At 39.4% G+C, this 20,114-nt stretch overlaps 1 pseudogene across 1 annotated transcript; it reads left to right on the top strand.

Moving 5' to 3' along the window:
* The first annotated feature begins 13,032 nt into the window (after positions 1-13,032).
* LOC147640721 (flavone 3'-O-methyltransferase 1 pseudogene) lies at positions 13,033-19,719 on the top strand (annotated as a pseudogene). The gene is made up of 3 exons (XR_015267716.1): positions 13,033-13,738; positions 14,508-14,572; positions 19,534-19,719. The product of XR_015267716.1 is annotated as a flavone 3'-O-methyltransferase 1 pseudogene (transcript).
* The last annotated feature ends 395 nt before the right edge of the window (positions 19,720-20,114 follow it).

Genomic DNA, 20,114 nt, shown 5'->3' with positions numbered 1-20,114 from the left:
GCAAACAATTTGTTTGCTTGAACAACGGAGCCGCATTAGCTAAGATGAGCAAAGATTCTCATTACAATTCTCCCTCCTCCACATTTTCAAATGTTTCTTACAAAAGCATCCAAGTCAAGTACTAAATGCTATTTTTTTTGTGTGTGAAGTAATGATTTTAATCACCTTTCATCACCTATCCACCAATTACTTGCTCTTTATGGTATCAACCATTTTTAGTTAAGAATAGTAGCTAAAACCCAATTCATTTGCTTGGAACGGAGCTGCGTTAGCTTGAACGGGGCCATATTACAATTCTCCCTCCACATTTTCAATGTTTCTTCCAAAGCATCCAAGTTACGTGCTAATTTTTTTGTATGAAGTAATGATTTTAGTCACCTTTCATCACTGCCTATCCACTAACTACTTACTTTTTACATCCTTGGTGTCCAAGCTTTTTTAAAAAATATTATACCAAAAAAATTCAAGGCATGAACCCTAGTTCTTTCTTTTTGATAATGTTTTAATCACATTTTTTCTTTTTAAGATTTCACGCCGTAGTCTTGAATCCTAATATGGGACCAAAATCCTTTTTTGCTATTAATTAATTAGTGAGAGGGTGAGAGGGGACTTGAACCTTAGTGTAGATGTAGATGTAAGCTGAAAACATTAGAAAGGTTTTTTTTCCTGGTTTTGATGTGTGGTAGGTGGTGGGATCGTGCGGGAGTTTTCCAGAGAGTTCATGCAGCCTCTCTCTCTCGCTTATAATGCAAACACCAAGCTCTTCGCTCTCTCTCTTGCTCATTGTCTCTCTATCGCGGCGTATCGTTGAGTAGGCTCTTCCTTTCTGAGTAGAAGAGCGCCCACCTTGATCCTTTGTACTACCCAGACCCTCTTGCTGTCTTCGATAGAGGTTCCCCTCTCGCGCCGCGGTTGAGACCCTGTCGGCGGGGACGTGCTAAGGTTTGAAGGTTCAAACCTTTTGTTAGAACCTTAGTATTACTATTAATTAGTGCCCACTTGTGGGCACTAATTAATAGTAATACTCACATGAGTGAATATGTGAGTATTACTAGCTTGAAAGGAATTTTAGTAAAGAACAAGAATTTCCTCAAGAAAGTTATCCATCATATCAATAATGCATCTTTGGTCGTTATCAATAATGCATCTTTGGTCATAGTGTTGAATCCCAATTCTTAGCTTGAAAGGACTTTTGGCAAAGAACAAGACTTTCCTCAAGAAAGTTATCTATCAATATCTTTTTGTGACATCATAATACAAAATTTAGCCTTGATTAAACAAATTAAAAAATTATTGAAAAAATAGCCTTGAATAACCACCATTGCTTTTTTGCTTTTTAACTTAAAAAAAGTCATGAGTGTAACATGCTTGTGGGAAAACTTAGTCAGTTTAAGGAGACCTGCAAGTTTCCTTTAAGATAAACAAATAAAGAAATCTTTTCATTGAATTTTAAAACACTTTAATCTCAACCAAAGACATGATTTTTAACGCTTTTTTGCTTCCAAAAAAATGGTTTAAAAGGACAATTTTGACTTTTTTTCTAATAGACTTTTTTTCTTGAATTAAAAAAACTATTAGGATTTTGGCACTCAAAAGATTAATAGGTAAATCTCGCCTAAACGAATGCAATGGAGCCCTTCCTTCTTAAAAAATGTTTGTCAACAATTTAAAACTAAAATGGAGTCCTTGTTAAAAAATGTTCGTCAACGATTTAAAACTAAAATTATATATTTGTGTAATTATCAGAATTTACATGTGATGTATGACAATTGATTAAAAACAAACATCTATTTCTTTTTGTCCCTCTTGTTTTTTCACTCAATAATATTTTGAACTATTAGATATATGGGACCATCTGTGGGGTGCATTGTTGCAAAGACTTTGGGTGAATGTTGAGTGGGGGTGTTATGCCCACCTCTCATCATGCACCTACCTTTGTTATTCGATGCATATTTGTAAAGCCCCAATTATGAGGAGAAGCATAGAACTTTGGTGGGAAACTTAGCTTAAATGCTAGGAGGAGTGGTTAGGATATGGCTTGGGTAGATGAGAGAGTGGGTAACAAGTTAGGAAATTGTGCCTTAACTTATGAAGTGCACTTATGGCCTAGGAAATGTGAGATTGGAAATCTAGCCTTAGCCAATGACCTGTCTTCTATAATCTCTTAGGTGTGTGACTAATTGGCTATATTATGGATATGTAGTATGGATATGTAGGTTGTGGGTTGTGTCAATGCAGTGTAACTGAGCATGTTCTATACACACCACCCACACCGCTTCTCTAAGCTTGCAAGACTATATATGGGGGTATTAGTCATGAACTAAGGCATTTAATGCTTGTGAGCATCTACACCTTCTTCCCTTCTATACATCCTCTATCTAGTTTGATAAGATTGCCATCTAATTGTTAACGCATGGGTGGACAACACCATCACTTATAACTTGTCAAACAATTTAAGACATTGATGACAAGATATCTTTTTTGAGCTTGAAGACTCTTTATTTCTTTTATCGATTGAATATAAATGTTTTCTTGGATTAAAACAATTTAAGACATTGATGACAAGATTTCTTTTTTGAGTTTGAAGACTCTTTATTTATTTGATTGATTGAATAAAAATGTTTTCCTTGGATTAAGACTTTTTTTTTGGTTTCACGAAAAAAGACATTTTCAGCTATAACACCTTTTTTCAAGCTCAAATTGCACAAACATTTCCTACAAGATGTTTTATCAAGCTCAAATTCTTGTCGTAGTAAGCTATAACACCTTTTTTCAAGCTCAAATTGCACAAACATTTCCTACAAGATGTTTTATCAAGCTCAAATTCTTGTCGTAGTAAAGTTTGAAATCCTCAAAGCACATTCTTTTGATACCAAAGAAGTCAACTACAAAACTTCTCATAAAGTTCAAAGTTTTGTTACATACAAGACTTTTGATCATGTTTGAATTCTTATTCCATTAAATGAATAATTTGAGACTTTTTTATTTTGCCAATACGTGACCTTTACTTTTTGAAATCTTCAACAAAAATTTGCATACTTTCTTCTACACCTTAGACTTGCTAGTCCATTTGCACTTTCTAAAAAGAATTTTGCACAAAAAATTCATTTATCCATTTTTAAATGATTTTAATATTTTTTGTATAACCTTAAATGTAGAAAACACCTCATTCATTCTTTATTTTTTAAATTCTTTTACACATCTACATCTCTTTCTTGCATGTAGCACAAGACAAACTATCTTCTTGTAAATTTTTTTATATCTTATAAGCCTTCATCAATTTGTATTATATTATTACTATGATTCAGCTATGAATCTTTTTCATTAATCATACAGTATTTTCATGAAAAACCAATAGGATTTTGCATTCTTTTAAACATCCAACATCTTAAAACAATATATTACTATATAAAAGACTATAAAATTTTGTTCTTGTTAAAATTGGGAGACACTTGCCTCTACTCATTACTTGTTGTATGTCACATTTCATTCTAGGATGTTGCATAGCAGTATGCTAGGTAACCGACTAAGGCTAGATTGCTGATCTAATATTTCCTAGGCTATACGGGCACCTTATAAGTTAAGGCACAGTGGCCTAACTTGTTAACCCACTCTCTCATCTATCCAAGCCATCTCCTAACCACTCCTTCCAACATTTAAGCTAAGTTTCCCACCAAAGTTCTGCACACCCATGGCTTCTCCTCATAATTGGGGCCTTACAAATATGCATCATATAACAAAGGTAGGTGCATGATGAGAGGTGGGCATTGAGTGTATACTAACACCCCCCCTCAACGTTTACCCAAAGATGAACTAAGATCTTGGTGCAACACTAAGTTGATGAAGTGTCAAGTGAGCTGGTCCTTCCCAAGAGGCTTGAGGAGGATGTCAGTAAAATTTTGGTCTCCACTATCTCATCCTTAAATGGCTCTCACACATAGTGAGATTGGATCTCACTGTGCTTATGCGAGCATAAAACATAAGGTTCCTAACAATATCCATGTAGCTTTGATTTTCACATTGTAAGGTTGTAGCTTCTTTAATCTAAACTCCCATGTCAACCAAGGTTCTCCTCAACCAAGGTTCTCCTCAACCATTGTTGGGGTAGGCACCACTATTTGATAGATCTACATATAGCATGTGAGAGCAGGCATTATGACCTCTAGTTCATAGAGCCAAATGCTCCTCAAAGCTTGGGTACTAATGTATTTTCCTTGTCCAAATGGACCTAAGGGTAAAGTTCTTCCTCCTTTGAGACCTCGACTTGTTGATTACATTAATGCCATTCCATAATGTTTAGAGCTCTTTAGTAATGGAGCCAAGCAGACATGTACATCCTTCACTTTGTGCTTCCTTTGGATGAGAATAGGAAGAGACAAGGGCCTCTACTCGATAGAAAACAATGGTGGGATAGTGTGATCGACCAAGAAAACTAGACATGTGGACCATGTTGTGGAACACAACACAAATGGATTCACCCCATTTGTTGCAAGCCCAAAACCCAAATTCCATGGACCATGTGAGAATATCAACCACTTGTCCTCTATGTGATTCCATGCTAATAAGTTAGATAGAACTTACAACTTTCCAACCTTTTGTCAAAACTATTTACATACCATGTCAAGAGAAATGCAATGGACTTGCATATAAACATATGCATTATCCTTGGAGGTAGAAAAAAAGGCCTTAGAATCTTGTAAGAAGTGGTAGCTACCTATAGATTTTACATATATTGATGTGCATAACACTTGGGACAAGTAACTACATGTGCAAACTCATTGCAAAAGAGCTAGCAATCGTTTGGGCAAGCACGCATGCTCTTATAATCCAACCCCATCTCTGCCAATGTCCTCTTTGCCTCAAGATAAGAGGAGGGCACACAGTTCTCCTTGGGCATCAACTTTTGCAACAACTAGAACAATGCTGACACTTGCATTAGATCACCCAAGTGTGCCACTTCTTGTAGATTAAAACTAGCAAATAGTGCTTAAGTTTTTGTTAACGCTCTTGCACCTGCATATAAGTTTACCTTTTAATTCTCCTAATACGCTCCTCTCATGCATTATGTTCCAGTTTGTGTTTAGGAAATGCATCTTGTGAAAAAACATTGGCAAAAAATGCCTCAACCATCTCTTCCATTGCATCCTTGGGAAACACCTCATCTATAACATTCTTTTAAACTTCAAATAGCACATCATCCCTCACCTTTAGCTTTACTTGTCCTACTTTGGTAATAAAAAACTCTAAACTTTAAACTTCAAATAGCACATCATCCCTCACCTTTAGCATTACTTGTCCTACTTTGGTAATAAAAAACTCTAAACTACCATGCTATTTTTTCCCACTTTCTCTTTGCAAATGTTGTTGAGATATCGAGCTCGTCTAGTGAGGCAGTGGACACTGATGACCCGCCTGGGGGATAGGCCCCACACTTACACCACTAGCATGGTTGGTGAGATCTTCGGTGATATGCGGCCAGTGGGATGACAGGCTGTGTGACAGCCATTCTAGAGACTGGCATAGTTATAGCGCCAGCTCATTTAGTCGGGTTCACACTATAGAGAACTCGTGTATGTATTGGTTGAGTACCTTTCATATTACGTGTACTCTTATCTTGTATATGGTGTGTTGAGTGTTGAGTAGAGAAGAAGAAGATTTTCAGCCTCTCACCTTGTGTGTTCTCTATTAGGGTTTTGTGAGTGTGTGTGTGTGCTTGCAAGAGCTCAAGCTCTCTTCCCCCCTGCATCTTTTCATGGTATTAGAGCCTGGTTCGTGCTAAGGGCTGAGCTGCAAGCAAGAGAACCACAGGAAACGGTACGAGGGTAAGAGCTTCAACTACTCTTCCCTATTGTGTTGGTGACTACACTCTTGTCGGGAGCTCTACGGGAGGCACCGGCAAACGGTCTCTAATTGAGGAGCTTTCTTCGCGGGAGTAAAGCTATAGGGCAACTATACAGTCCTATCGGATTGGTCCTATCGGACTGAGATTTTTTTGGCCGAAAACGCGTTTCGGGCGCGTTTGGACCTCCGTTTTTTAGAAAGCAGGCGATTTCGAGCACTGCGAGTAAGTCATCGATTCTCTGCAGAACTCTGTTTTAAGAACTGCAAGAAGACAAATTGACTGTGCAGACACTGTGGGTGCTGCAAAGAGGTCTACAATTGCCATTGGGTGTATGTATGCACATTGAAGTCACTGGTTGTGACATTTGAGAGTACTACAGTACCGCTGTGCAGAAAATACAGTATTTGTGTAGGAAAAACCAGAGTGCAATTTCTGGTAAAATTGTGTGTTTGGCAAGATGTCTAATGATGGCATAACACAGATTGTGGCTGAGAAGCTGAATAACTTCCATGCTTGGAGGTTCAGGTTGACAAATTTCCTGATGGGAAAAGGCTATTGGGACTACATAGAAGGTGAGCATGAAGAGGCACCGGAGATACCGCGACTGCTATGCAGATGTGAAAGAGTTTAAAGACTGGAACCAAGGAGCCAGGAAGGTTATGTATTGGCTCTCCATTAGTATACAGGATACCATGATTGGGCACATTCAAGATGCCAAGTCCCCCAAGGAGGCGTGGGACACCTTGGTAAAGCTCTATGAAACAAATACCAAGGCACGTAATATACAGTTGAAGAATGAACTTCAGCATGTCTGTGAATGACTATGCACTGAAGATAAAGGGTATTGTGGAATCCCTTGCATCTATTGGTGTGTCAGTAGATGATGATGACAAGGTGGAAGTCTGTCTACGTGGTCTCGGGCCACAATACAAGGCGTTCAAGACGTCCATTCAGACTCGGGAAAACATTCCCAACTTTACAGATTTGGTGTCTATGCTGATTATCGACGAAGAGAAGAGCTTGGGTGAAGACCAACAGTCTTCACAAAGCAAAAACAGTTCAGAGCAACATGCCTTCTACACAAGTTCAGGAAGAGGACGAGGTAGAGGAGGTCATGGACGCGGTCAAGGAGGTGGCCAAACAGGTAATCAGAATTATGGTCAGCAGCAGCATCAACAACAACAGTCCCAGAATCAACAACAACAACAACACGCAGGTGGAAGAGGCAAATTCAGAGGCAGGGGGAGTCAAAGAGGCCGTGGAAATTGGCAAAGGCAATATAATGATGCACGTGAATGCTATTATTGTGGTAAGCCTGGACATGTGCAGGCAGAATGTTATAAGAAGCAGGCTGACATGCAAAATGGGAAAAAGCAGCAAAACAACTATGCATCCTCAAGCAGAAATAATGAGGATAATGAAAGGTTGTTTGTTATGCAGCATGTCATGAATGCCATGTCTAAAAATGTTGATGCAGCACAAAAAGATAATGTATGGTATGTGGATTCAGGCGCTTCGAACCACATGACGAGTCATGGGGAGTGGTTCAAGGAGATGAAAAACCCGGAAAGACCAGGTTTTGTGGAAACAGGGGATGACACTGCTCATTAAATTGCCCACGTTGGAGATGTGTCACTGTCTATGCAGGATGGCAAATTGAAGTACCTTGCAAATGTACTTCATGTACCGAACATAACAAAGAATCTAGTTTCAGTTGGCCAGATGATTGAGCAGGGTTTGCAGGTTCGGTTTAACCTTGATGGGTGTTATGTTGAAGATTTCAAAGACAAGTGCAGGTTGGTTGCAAAAGGCAACAGAGTGGGCAGAATGTTTACGTTGAATGTAGACATGCCTGAAATGAGTGCTACGATGTTTGCAAATGGTTCAGGAATTGTTGCAGACACAGACATTTGGCATAAAAGGATTAGACATGTAAATGTGCAGAGATTGAAGTCTATGCAGACAAAAGGAATTGTGACAGGGCTGCCAAAATTTAAAGTGGAAGGTATGCAGAAAATATGTGAAGCATGCCAATTTGGGAAGCAAACAAAGCATGTGTTTCCACGTAACAGATATGTGAGCAAAAATGCACTAGATGTTGTGCATTCTGATGTTTGGGGTCCTACGAAGACCATATCTATGGGAGGCTGCAGGTATTATGTGACTTTCATTGATGACCACACAAGGAAAGTGTGGGTATATTTCATGAAGGAGAAGAGTGAGGTGTTCACTCACTTTCAGAATTTCAGAGTTTTAGTTGAAAAGCACACAGGGAAATATGTAAAGTGCCTAAGGTCAAATGGAGGGGGAGAGTACTTCTCCAATGAGTTCTCTGAATTTTTGAAGAAGAATGGTATTCGGAGACAGTTTACATGCAGATACACTCCACAACAAAATGGAGTTGCTGAGCGAAAAAATAGGCACATTGCTGAGATTGCGCGAGCATCGATGGAAGAGAAGAATATGCTGCATTGCTATTGGGCTGAGCCTGTTTCTACAACAATATACATCATGAACAGGACTCCAACTGCAGCCATACATGATGTAACTCCAGAGGAGAGGTTTACTGGCAGAAAACCAGATTTGTCTCATCTAAAAGTCTTTGGATGCATTGCATATGTGCATGTGCCAGATGAGCTGAGAACTAAGCTGGATCCGAAAGCTGAAAAATGTGTGTTTATTGGATATTCCCTTGAGCAAAAGGGATACAGGTGTTATAACCCTGCTACATGTGAGCTGAGGGTAAGCACGGATGTTGTGTTTGATGAGATGAGCAGCTGGTATGTTGCTGAAAAAGAAGCTGTTGGGGCTAATGTGAGTGGAAATGTGGTTGTATAGAATGCAGGTCAGCAATCACAGTCTTTGAGTGGACCAGGAGAGTCCTCATCTAGTGGATCTGTTGATAGACCATGGAGTGTCAGGCTGCGTCATAATACCAGCCCTGCAAATGTGATTAGTACATCACGTAAAGGAAAAGAGAAAGTGGTTGAGCCCCTTGGTATGCCTGACATTTCTGCAGGGCATGGAGAGTCTAGTGGCTCAGATATGAGCCTTGATGAGGAGCTTGGGATCCCAGCTATGAGAACACCTGGTGTAAAGAAGGCTATGGAAGCCATGAATGAAAAGCTGTGAAGATCTGGTAGAGTGAAGAACCCTGTGCAGAGGTTTACTAATGATGGTTATGTGGCACACCACTATGCATATATGGCAAAGGTTGTGCAGGTTGTTGAGCCCACATGCATTGATGAGGCTGTTGGAAATGTGTGTTGGGAGAAAGCTATGGATGAGGAGATGGATGCACTATATGGAAATAAAACCTGGGATTTAGTGCAATTGCCTGAAGGCAAGAAAGCCATTGGATGCAAGTGGGTGTACAAAGTTAAACATAACAGTGATGGAAGCATAAACAGGTACAAGGCTAGATTGGTAGCCAAAGGATATGTGCAGACATATGGGATTGATTATGAGGAAACTTTCAGCCCAGTTGCCAAGATGGCAACGATGAGAGTTGTGATAGCAGTGGCTGCGTCAAAGCAATGGTCTTTACATCAGATGGATGTAAAGAATGCATTCTTGTATGGGGATTTGCAAGAAGAGGTGTATATGTTGCAACCACCTGGTTATGAGGATGTGGGTCACCCCGAGCATGTTTGCAGGTTGAAAAAAGCCTTGTATGGCTTAAAGCAAGCACCAAGAGCATGGTCTGACAAGATTTCTAAATATCTTGTCACTATTGGCGTTCATGTAGCCAATGCAGATTTCTCATTGTATGTGAGACATGGTGATAGAGGAGTTGTGCTTGTTGTCATCTATGTAGATGACTTGATCATTACGGGGAACCATGATGCAGAGATCTTTGATGTAAAGATCTTGCTAAGACAGAAGTTTGAGATGAAGGATCTGGGGGAGCTTAGATATTTCTTGGGCATTGAGGTGATTAGGTCACCACATGGTATTGGATTACTGCAGAGACAGTATGGCTTGGACATGTTGTCCAAGTATGGTATGACAGGCTGTAAGCCTATTTCTGTGCCATTGGATCAGAATGGCAAGTTGAGTGCAGATTCAGGAGAGATCTTGGAGGATCCTACTATGTATAGGCACATAGTAGGAAGTTTGATCTACATGACGATCACCAGACCAGATTTGAGCTATGCTGTTGGGTTGGTGAGTCAGTTTATGCTGTTGAGTCAGTTTATGCAGGTTCCACGGAAATCGCATTTGGATGCAGTGAGACGCATACTGAGGTATGTGAAGTCTACTTTGCATTGTGGACTATTCTATGAGACTGGGACAGAGATATGTGTACATGGGTACACAGATGCTGATTGGGCTGGTAGTATCTCAGATAGGAGATCTACTAGTGGATTCATGTTTTCTTTGGGGAGTGCTGCTGTGACTTGGAGCAGCAAGAAGCAGCCTACGGTTGCTCTATCGAGTACAAAGGCTGAGTACAAAGGAGCTGCTATGGCAGCATGTGAGGTAGCTTGGTTGAGAAAGCTACTTGCAGATTTGGATAGACAAGTTGTCATTTTCTGTGACAACATTAGCAGTATACAGTTGGTCAGGAACCCAGCCTTTCATGCTCGTACGAAGCACATAGAGGTCCACTACCACTTCGTCAGAGAGAAGGTCTTGGCAGGAGATCTTGACCTTGTTTATGTCAGCACAGAGGATCAGGTAGCTGACATCTTTACCAAAGCATTGGGTACAGAGAAGCTCCGCAGATTCAGGGCTTCGCTTGGTGTACATGAGATGGAGTTGAGCTCGAGGGGGAGTGTTGAGATATCGAGCTCGTCTAGTGAGGCGGCGGTGGACACTGATGACCCGCCTGGGGGATAGGCCCCACACTTACACCACTGGCATGGTTGGTGAGATCTTGGGTGATATGCGGCCAGTGGGATGACAGGCTGTGTGACAGCCATTCTAGAGACTGGCATAGTTATAGCGCCAGCTCATTTAGTCGGGTTCACACTATAGAGAACCCGTGTATGTATTGGTTGAGTACCTTTCATATTATGTGTACTCTTATCTTGTATGTATTGGTTGAGTACCTTTCATATTATGTGTACTCTTATATTGTATATGGTGTGTTGAGTGTTGAGTAGAGAAGAAGAAGATTTTCAGCCTCTCACCTTGTGTGTTCTCTATTAGGGTTTTGTGAGTGTGTGTGTGTGTGCTTGCAAGAGCTCAAGCTCTCTTCCCCCCTGCATCTTTTCAAATGTGTCTTTAATGTTTTTGTGTGTGTAGGTAAATCAGAGCTTACTTGGGTAGCTCATGGGAGCTGGACATCACATCTACTTTTCACATAATTGGGACTCGAGCATGCATTTTGTCTCCCAAGTCCCCAACGTGAGTCTTTTCTCCACTATCCACTCTTGGCCTTTGAGGTGAATTGTGTTTCTTTACCCTCTTGTGTTTACAAATAAAGTCTGGGTAGCATTATTTTTGTTAAATTTAGAGATTTTTACTCAATACAAATGCATGGCCCACGCATATGAATGTGTGTAAATATGATTCACCAAATTTTGGCAATGCAAGGTGGTGCTCTTTGTAACAATGCACCCAACACATGGTCTCATATATCTAATAGTTCAAAACAGTATTGAATGACAAAACAAGAGTTTTTAATGGATAAAAAGCATTTAGTGTTTGTTTTTAAACAATTTTCATACGGCATGTGTAAATTTTGATAATTACACACAAAATATAATTTTGGTTTTAAATTGTTGACAAACATTTTTTAACAAGGAAGGACTCCTTTTTTAGTTTTAAATCATTGACAAACATTTTTTAACAAGAAAGGGCTCGATTGCATTCGTTTAGGCGAGATTTTTTAACAAGAAAGGGCTCAATTGCATCCGTTGAGGCGAGATTTTCTTTTGAGTGCCAAAATTCTAATAGTATTTTTTAATTCAAGAAAAGAAATCTATTAGAAAAAAAGACAAAATTGTTCTTTTAAACCACTTTTTTGGAAGTGGAAAAGCGTTAAAATATCATGTCTTTGGTTGAGATTAAAATGTTTGAAAAGTCAATGAAAAGATTTATTTATTTGTTTCTCTTAAAGAAAACTTGCAGGTCTCCTTAAAATGACTAAGTTTTCTCGCAATCATGTTAGGCTTATGATTTTCTTTTAGTAAAAAAAGTAGTGGTGGTTATTCAAGGCTATTTTTTTTAATAAAATTTTTATTTGTTTAATCAAGGCCAACTTTTTTATTATGATGTCACAAAAAGATATTGATAGATAACTTTCTTGAAAAAATTATTGTTCTTCACATTCAAGCTAAGAATTGGGATTCAACACTAAGACCAAAGATGTATTATTGATAGATGACTCTCTTAAAGTCTTGTTCTTCTTGCCAAAATTCCTTTCAAGGCTAAGAATTAGGATTCAACACTACGACAAAATATGTGTGAGAAAAAATGTGAGTAAATCATTATCAGAAAGAAAGAAGTAGGGTTCAATGCCTTGAAATCGGTGGATCATGACAATGAAAGGTGGCTAAAATCATTACTTCAAACAAAAAAATTAGTACTTGACTTGGATGCTTTGGAAGAAACATTTGAAAATGTGGATGGAGAATTATAATAACAGGAATTGTAACCCACAAGGAAAACAATAGGAGCTAATCTTTGCCAATTGCTATTTTTTGAGATTTTTCTGTTAAAAAGAATACCAATATCTTATGCAAATTTTGGCCATTTTGAAGGGATATAGAAAATATTTTCCCAATTTTAGATATTTTAAGGCATTTTTAAAAACATTCATCCTATTTTTTTATAATTGTAAATTTATATAGAAAGAATAATTACCAACCCACCTACACTTTTATATATATATATATATATATATATATATATATATATATTCATAGAGGCATCTTATTTTTTACCCTGGCTTCGTTCTAAGCAAAGGAATTAGGTTTTAGCTACTATTCTTAACTAAAAATGGATGATACCATAAAGAGCAAGTAATTGGTGTTGGTGGGGGGTAGGCAATGAAAGCTGACTAAAAAATGCGTGAAAGTTCTCTAAAAATTTTGAGCTTTCTTAAATTCAATTTTCAAAAGTAAGCCATGCGTCTCTTTCTGGCTCTCTCACTCACACACTCTTAAATAGAGAGCTGTCTTTCTCTCTCTCTCTCACACACACACACTCTCTCTCACAGACACACAGACACACACCCGGGAGTTGAAGACCCTGCATGGTTGAGAGTGCTGGAGCTGGGCTCCTTGTGCTGCTTACCCATGGCTCTGAAAACTGTAATCCGCCTCAATGTCATGGACATCCTCGCCAGCCAACCACACCACCTCCTCTCACCCGCCCAAATAGTATCCGACATCACCAACGTTTTCCACCATCCAACGGCTGCCGATTCTCTAGATCGAATCCTACGGGTATTAGCTTGCCACGGCGTCCTCACTTCCTCCCTAGAGGAGGAAGACTCGGAACACACACACAATCCTCACTATGTGAGAAAATATGGGCTCAATGAAGTTAGCAAATATTTGGTCAAAAATGAAGATGGTGCCTCTCTTGCCCCAATGATACTCCTCAATCTAGACAAGGTTTCTACGGACGCATGGCATTGCTTGGATGTAGCCGTCCTCGACGGTAGCGTTCCCTTCAGCAAAGCTCATGGCAAACATCCCTTCCCTTATGCCCAAGATAACCTCTCCTTCAACAATATCTTCAACTCCGCCATGGCCAACCATACCAAGCTCTTCATCCCGTTGTTCCTTGACACCTACTCCAGCTTTGATGATGTAACTACCCTCGTCGATGTGGGCGGCGGGCTCGGATCTTGCTTGAGCATGATCATCTCTAAGCACCCTCACATGAAAGGCATCAATTTCGACCAGCCGCATGTGGTTGCTGCTGCACCGCAGTATCCTGGTAATATCTCATAAGCCATCCACCACAATATATCATATGGGGTGACTCGATAAGTTTTAGAAGTCATTAGCTCATCTGTTCCACAATAAAGAATGGGTGTAAATGGATAACTAAGTTTTTTTCAAATGACTTTAAACACATCATGGTTGAACATGTAGCTCGTGAATTTAGGTGTGATTGGTAAAGTATTTTGTCATTTAACTCCTTGCCACTTGGTGCTTGTGTATCTATACATACATATCAAGTCCAAGTGGGCTCCCATGCATGTGTGTGTGTGTGCGCGCGCACATACACACGCACGCACACACACACACACACACACACACACACAAAAACAAACAAAGACATGAGTACATATTTTTATACATATGCACGCATGGTTGCATTGTATGTTATGAAAGGCAACCTAGGACCTTGAGGTGCTTAAACTTTGAAGAAAAACTATAAATTTAAAGAATTTATGTAAGCACACATGAATGCTTTTTTAAACCATTTTGAAACCAAAAAGGAAGACTTTAAGTTGGCTATGATGCAACGTGGCATATATTCAATAAATGTTTTACATTGTGCATGCACTCTTTTGATCACCATTGAGTTTAATCGATTTTTTCTAAATATGTTCTCCATAGTCACATGCAACTTCTTGCTTAAACTCTTATAGTCTATCATGTTGATGGCTTAATGTGAAAGCTAGGTTTATACTTATTAAACATATGCCACTTGCAACTATCTAATGTGAGAATGCAAATCAATTTCCTTTACTACACAGGTGTTGAGAATGTAGGAGGAGATATGTTTGTGAGCATCCCCGAAGGCAATGCTATATTTATGAAGGTATTCTTTTCCTTAATCTTGATGATGCAACAATACGTATTGTGATCTGTGAAAGTGTGTTGAAATCTACAAGGTCATATCATGGCTCCATTGAAGTTCTTTCTCAAGTTTAACAAAAATCTTTCAGTGATTAAGTCTTTAAACCTTTGAAAACCTATGATTTAGATTAAGATAAAAGCTAATCAATGATACAATGATTAAGGCACAAACTCCATCATCTCATTGCCATAATCAAGTTTCATACACCCATATTTATAGTCTTGGGAAGGACTCCATCATCTCATTGCCATAATCAAGTTTCATACACCCATATTTATAGTCTTGGGAAGGACTCCAATCCATGTTTTTTGTGCACCCTAGTGCCAACCATGTGTTCACATTAATGCTCACACTACATGTGCAACCTTGTGCTTTTCATGTGTCACCTTTGACCATTGACTTTACCTTTTACAAGTGATAATACAAATCAACCTTTGTTAGTAGACCCTTAGTCTATTCTTTTTTTTCTATTGTGCATGCTTCTTCTCTTATTAATGTGACTCATTCCCTACCTCTTCCTTGTGCTCTTTGGCACCACATATCTCAACAACAGGTGAAGCCATTCGGAGGCAAAAACAGGCAATTCTATGTGAGCTGAGAGTGGATTTGGTTAGCTAGTTTTTAGTTGTGGTCATGAGGGACTTTTAAGTGAGTGATTAGAGCTTTTGGAGGTGAGAGCTGACCTGAGAGGATAGCTAGAGGTGGTAGCTAGAGATCAGATAGGGAGGTTGGGAGGGTTTTGAAGTGTGTCCTATTAAGTTAATTGGATGTCTGGGGATAGTTGCCAGGTTGATTGGCACAAATGGGATCACTTTACTTGACTATATTGACAAAACATATATAATTGTGTCCAAAGTGAATTGCTTGCCCTAAGTTCAGAAACATGCTTTCAATCAAAACAGGTAACATTTTACTCCCTCAAACTAGCACACATGGGATCACTTTTCAAAATTATAAGCAAAAACAAAAATAGAACTATGACTTATGATGAGATAATTTCCATAAGTTTAGTAACATGATTTCACTCGAAGGTTAGCACCAAAATAAATTTGGATAAGCTAGATTCACAATGAAAACTCTCATCAAATCACCCAATCTCCTAATGAAGTAAGTCCTAGAATTTGTGATTCCTAAATAGTGCGGCGATGATATCTCTCTCTAGTATTAGAGGCTGATGTATAAACATGTTTTCATTTCGGTGTAACCCTAGTACTTGCAAAAACACATAGTAAATGTGCTTGCAAGTAAGATATGATTTCTTTCCATGCGCTCTTCGTCGTCGCTAAAATTCAAGGCATTCAGGTTCTGTTTTGATTGTCACCTCATACTCCCTTCCACTCTTTTTTGACGCAAAAGAAAGTGATTTAAATGTTGATTGTCAGATCCCATTCTTTGTCTCTGCTATCACTTCAAACTTCTATGTAGTCGCATCTTGAATCTTTTGCAAAGGTGCCTATGATATCACATGTCTCTACTTTCCTTTTTTTCTACTTTTGCACTAACATTTCATTCATTGTGTGCCCATTGTTAAAGACAGATCTGACTAACCAATTAGCTTGAGCAACTTCCTCAGCCATAAAGCCGTTAAAGTTAGCTTTGGGGAATCCATGTTTCTCCATGGTGTTGTTTATCAGATCCGAGAATAGAATCCAGCTTGCCAATGAATTAATATTAACATCCACTCCAAAATTTTCTCTACTCGCTATGACTTCTGCGTGGAGGGTGCCTTGTGTTCTTCTCGTTTTGTTGCTTGATGGCATGCTGCTAACTATGGCTCCTGTGTCGAGGCAAAGGGGAGACCATCAGTGTGTGCATTGAGACAAAAACCGGTTTGCACTTTGCATCCACTCTAAGGCATGCCACCCACTCACTCCTCTCCTCTCCCTCGGAGTCCCCCCCCCTCTCTCTCTCCTCTCCCTCACAGTCCTGGATTTGATGTGGGCAAGGCTTGCTTTCTGATACACCACGACGACAACGAGGTTGATCATACAACTAGCACTATGCTAAATCATCACTACCTTATCATACAATTATGTTCATCACCATAAGTTGATCATACAATTATTCTTAAAATCACTATAAGTGGATCGCATGTCTATACTCATCACCCTCTCTTGATCGTACAGCTAGCACTATGCTAGTTTTCTACCTTATCCGTATCTTCTCTAGGGATTGGACCTAGAGAAGGAGTCTCTTCAATAACAAGAATTACAAATCTTAGTCAAAAGGGGTGTTTAAGATTAAGGTCTACATTAATCATGTTTAGCACACCATGCTCTTTATATCATGTTTCCTGTGTGGTATGGAGGTGAACGGTTTGTTGCATTATTCGGGAAAAACTAAACCCTAATCAGCTTAACTTTTCGTCTGCATAGAGACTGTCAAGTTTACTCATGTGTGGCATTATTAGAGGAGGTGGGTTTAATCCTCGCTTTCAATTGAAACCTCCCTAAGCCCTTTGTTGTATACTGACCGATCTCAATTCCGAGGTGCCCTATGAGTGTGCATTCAAGTTAAGGGTTGGCCATGCACATGTAACATGGCCACTTCACCACTTCTCATAGCTAACTCAAAAACCTGGCATTAATTAAGGTAATTCAGCTAGATGCCACAAAATGTTTCTCTACTAGGCTCTCACCACCTCACTTTCTCTCATAGTGACACAATTCCTGTTCTCCTTGGAGTCAAACCTTGCCATCCAATTGTCCCAATGGGCCCTTCTTATACAAAGCCTCGTCTTCTCTTTCTAGCAAGCTCGTAACTAGAGGGGGGGCAAAATGGATAAATTTTTTACCATTTTGTAAATTTTATACTTTGAAACTGACCCTAGATCCATATATATGTAAAACATTCAATTTTTAACCTTCATTTCCCCCTAAAACCCAATCTATCTCATAATTGAATGCCTCCACCTTTTTCTCCTTCATTTAATGCCTCCACTTCCCCAACCAAATCAATCAAATCAGAGATCTCTTGTCACTTTCCACATCATCAATCTCGCAACTAAGGGGGGCCAAAAATAGTGATTTTTTTTTCTATTATTTTTGAGCATTTTTGCTTTAAAAGTTATCCCAAACCCATATGTATGTCAAAAAATCATTTTTCAATCTCTTTTTCCCCCCAAAATTGAACCAACTCTCTCTCTCTCTCTCTCTCTCTCTCTCTCTCTCTCTTTCTCTCCTCATCTCTCTACTATGAGCTTGGCCTGCATAGCCTCACTCTATCCCTCTCTCTACAATCCTCTCATCTACTCTCAACTCTCCCTTTCTCTCTCTATTGTGAGCTAATGGCTTGGCTTGCAAACACAGACTCTCTCTCTCTCTCTCTCTCTCTCTCTACTGTGATCTTAGGGCCTCCCTCTTCTTTTTGACTATCAACTCCTTCTAAGCATTGCGTGAAATCACTAACACTGATGTGCCATTGCATCGACGCAAGGTGGATTTGCATGTGCGGGTGTTGGAAGAGATGCAACTTTGGGCAAGGTTCATCTCACAGAACAGGAGAGGAATGTATATAGACAAGGGGGTCACACTAATGTGGATCTATGGGTTGATGGGCATCTATACCAAGCAGACCCAAGAATGCATTACTACCCACCCAGTTTTAAACACTTACCATCATTTATTCAGTATGTGGGAGATGGTGAGAATGGGATACTCGGCTACAGCAAGAGATTAGCAACAGCTGACACTGGTAGAGTCTTCTACTTGTCATCACAGTTGCATATGCTCCAAGTTAACCTTGCTAATGTACACCAAGTCCTACTTCAGGCTCAAGCAAAAATCAAGGAGCTTGAGGGTGTAAATCAAGAGAGAGCTACGTAGACCATCTCCCACATGAAAAGCACTCCTATTGGAGCTAGGGAGCGTAAGAGGCCACTCAACCACATCAAAACACTTGCCGTTGGAGGGACGCTTATAAGCGAAGAATTCAAGCAGCGTGGTATGGTTCCTTTTTCTTATTCTCTAGCACTTCCAATTCAAAATGCCAGTGTAAATCATGTGTGCACTTGTGTAATGTCAATGTAATTTTGCTGGTTTTTAGAGTATTCCTTCAAGATGCCACATGTTATGATCAAACTTGGGATTGTAAAATGAGCTCTTGCGCTCTTTCACAATGAGGGATCATGTGCTTAAAATGATTAGGGATCCCCATTTGTAAGAAGATATGTATGGCTGTTTCCAATGAAATCATACAAGAGGTTTCCCAAAGTATCCGCAGTATTGATGTTGTTAATGCATGTGATGAGGCTCGGGGGGGGGGGGGTCACTATATGTAAAATATCCCTATCACGTGCGTTCAAGGCCTATATTTTAAATCCCTTATTTGTGAATTTTTTAATCTATATAATATCCCCTTTTCTTTATGAATCTATAAATTTTTTTGAAAAAATTTTAAATCATACCCTTATGTAAATATATTTCTGTAAGTTTCATAAATTAAAATTATGCTTCTGTTGAACGCACGTGATATATTCACATTTTTTTGTGAGTGACCCCCCCGAGTGATGAGTTAGGCATTAGCACGAAGGGCTACAAAGCTCTTCATCAATTGTTTAGGAGACACCCTTTGTGAGAAAGGTATCATGCACAACCTTTTCCCACCACCAAAGAGGGTTCATACAGCAAAGGGAGTGAGCAATGAAGATGTAAAATGCAAGATTGGGGATTACTACCACATCAATGATACACTTTGCATTGCAGCATGAGGAAAGAAGAAGATTGCGGATGGTAATGTTTCATTCAAATTCAATGAGTTCAACAAAAATTTTGTTGAAATGCGAAAGCTACAAAAGGTAATGATATTGTTCTATGGGTTGCCTTCTGGTGGATGTAAGTAGGTTTCATAACCTTGCACACATTAGGTCTATGCTCATTTATAGGGAACGAATTAACATTTTGTTTGATTTTCGTGCTTTATAGGGTCTAAGGTCTCCTTCATTTGCTGAAGTTAGACGAGTGCCAAATTGTGAAGGGAAGAAGTCTAGAGATAATGAGTGTCACACTCATGAACCATGTGCTGCAGGATTTAAGTCTCCATCTGCTTCTACCACTATTGTAGAAGGGCTCGACGACAAGGGAGAGAGCATAGTTGACTTTCAAAAGTAAGGAAATGACAATATTTCACACACCATCGTTCAGTGTGTTCAATCAGAGAAAGATATATGGTGGTTAGGAGCATTTGAGGTTCCCAAAAGGAGACACGAGGTGCTAATATGGGTCTTTGAGAGGTTTCCTTGGGTTAGTGATGTGATAAAGTCATAAATAGGGGGTGAGAAGCTGGATGTTGATGGTTTAGGGAGCTTTGACATTGATTAGCATCTTAGCGAGGATCTGAAGACAATAAAGTGTATGCTAGGTTGCATTCAAGGTGTACTCACCCATGCCCTTGGTGTATGCATGGATTGAAACAAAAAACCAAGAAGAAATGCAGGGGGACGGCCAATGGTGAAGATGAATGCAAGGAAACAGGAAATTGCTGGTGGTGTCCTTTCATCACCTAT

The sequence above is a fragment of the Cibotium barometz genome, chromosome 2 (assembly GCF_041138505.1).
Source record: "Cibotium barometz isolate CiBa-2024 chromosome 2, ASM4113850v1, whole genome shotgun sequence".
Classification (NCBI taxonomy): domain Eukaryota; kingdom Viridiplantae; phylum Streptophyta; class Polypodiopsida; order Cyatheales; family Cibotiaceae; genus Cibotium; species Cibotium barometz.
Note: the sequence above shows the minus strand (reverse complement) of the source record. Positions and strands in the feature narration are given on the sequence as shown.